Below are 215 nucleotides of genomic sequence, written 5' to 3' on the forward strand. Positions count from 1 at the left end.
AGTTCGAGCCAACGAGGAATTCGAGCCAAGCGATTTCGAGCCAACGGGGTTCGACTGTATTTGCAAATGCAAAAAGCCTTTTGATTGTGCCATATATATATAACGACATGAAATGTATAAACACTGTATTTCTTTTGTAATTGATTCACATATCTAATGACATACAATATTAACGGTTTTATAAAAGCATGGGGAATATATGTGTCTATATATAT

This window comes from Mya arenaria, chromosome 1, assembly GCF_026914265.1.
Source record: "Mya arenaria isolate MELC-2E11 chromosome 1, ASM2691426v1".
In the NCBI taxonomy this organism is placed as follows: domain Eukaryota; kingdom Metazoa; phylum Mollusca; class Bivalvia; order Myida; family Myidae; genus Mya; species Mya arenaria.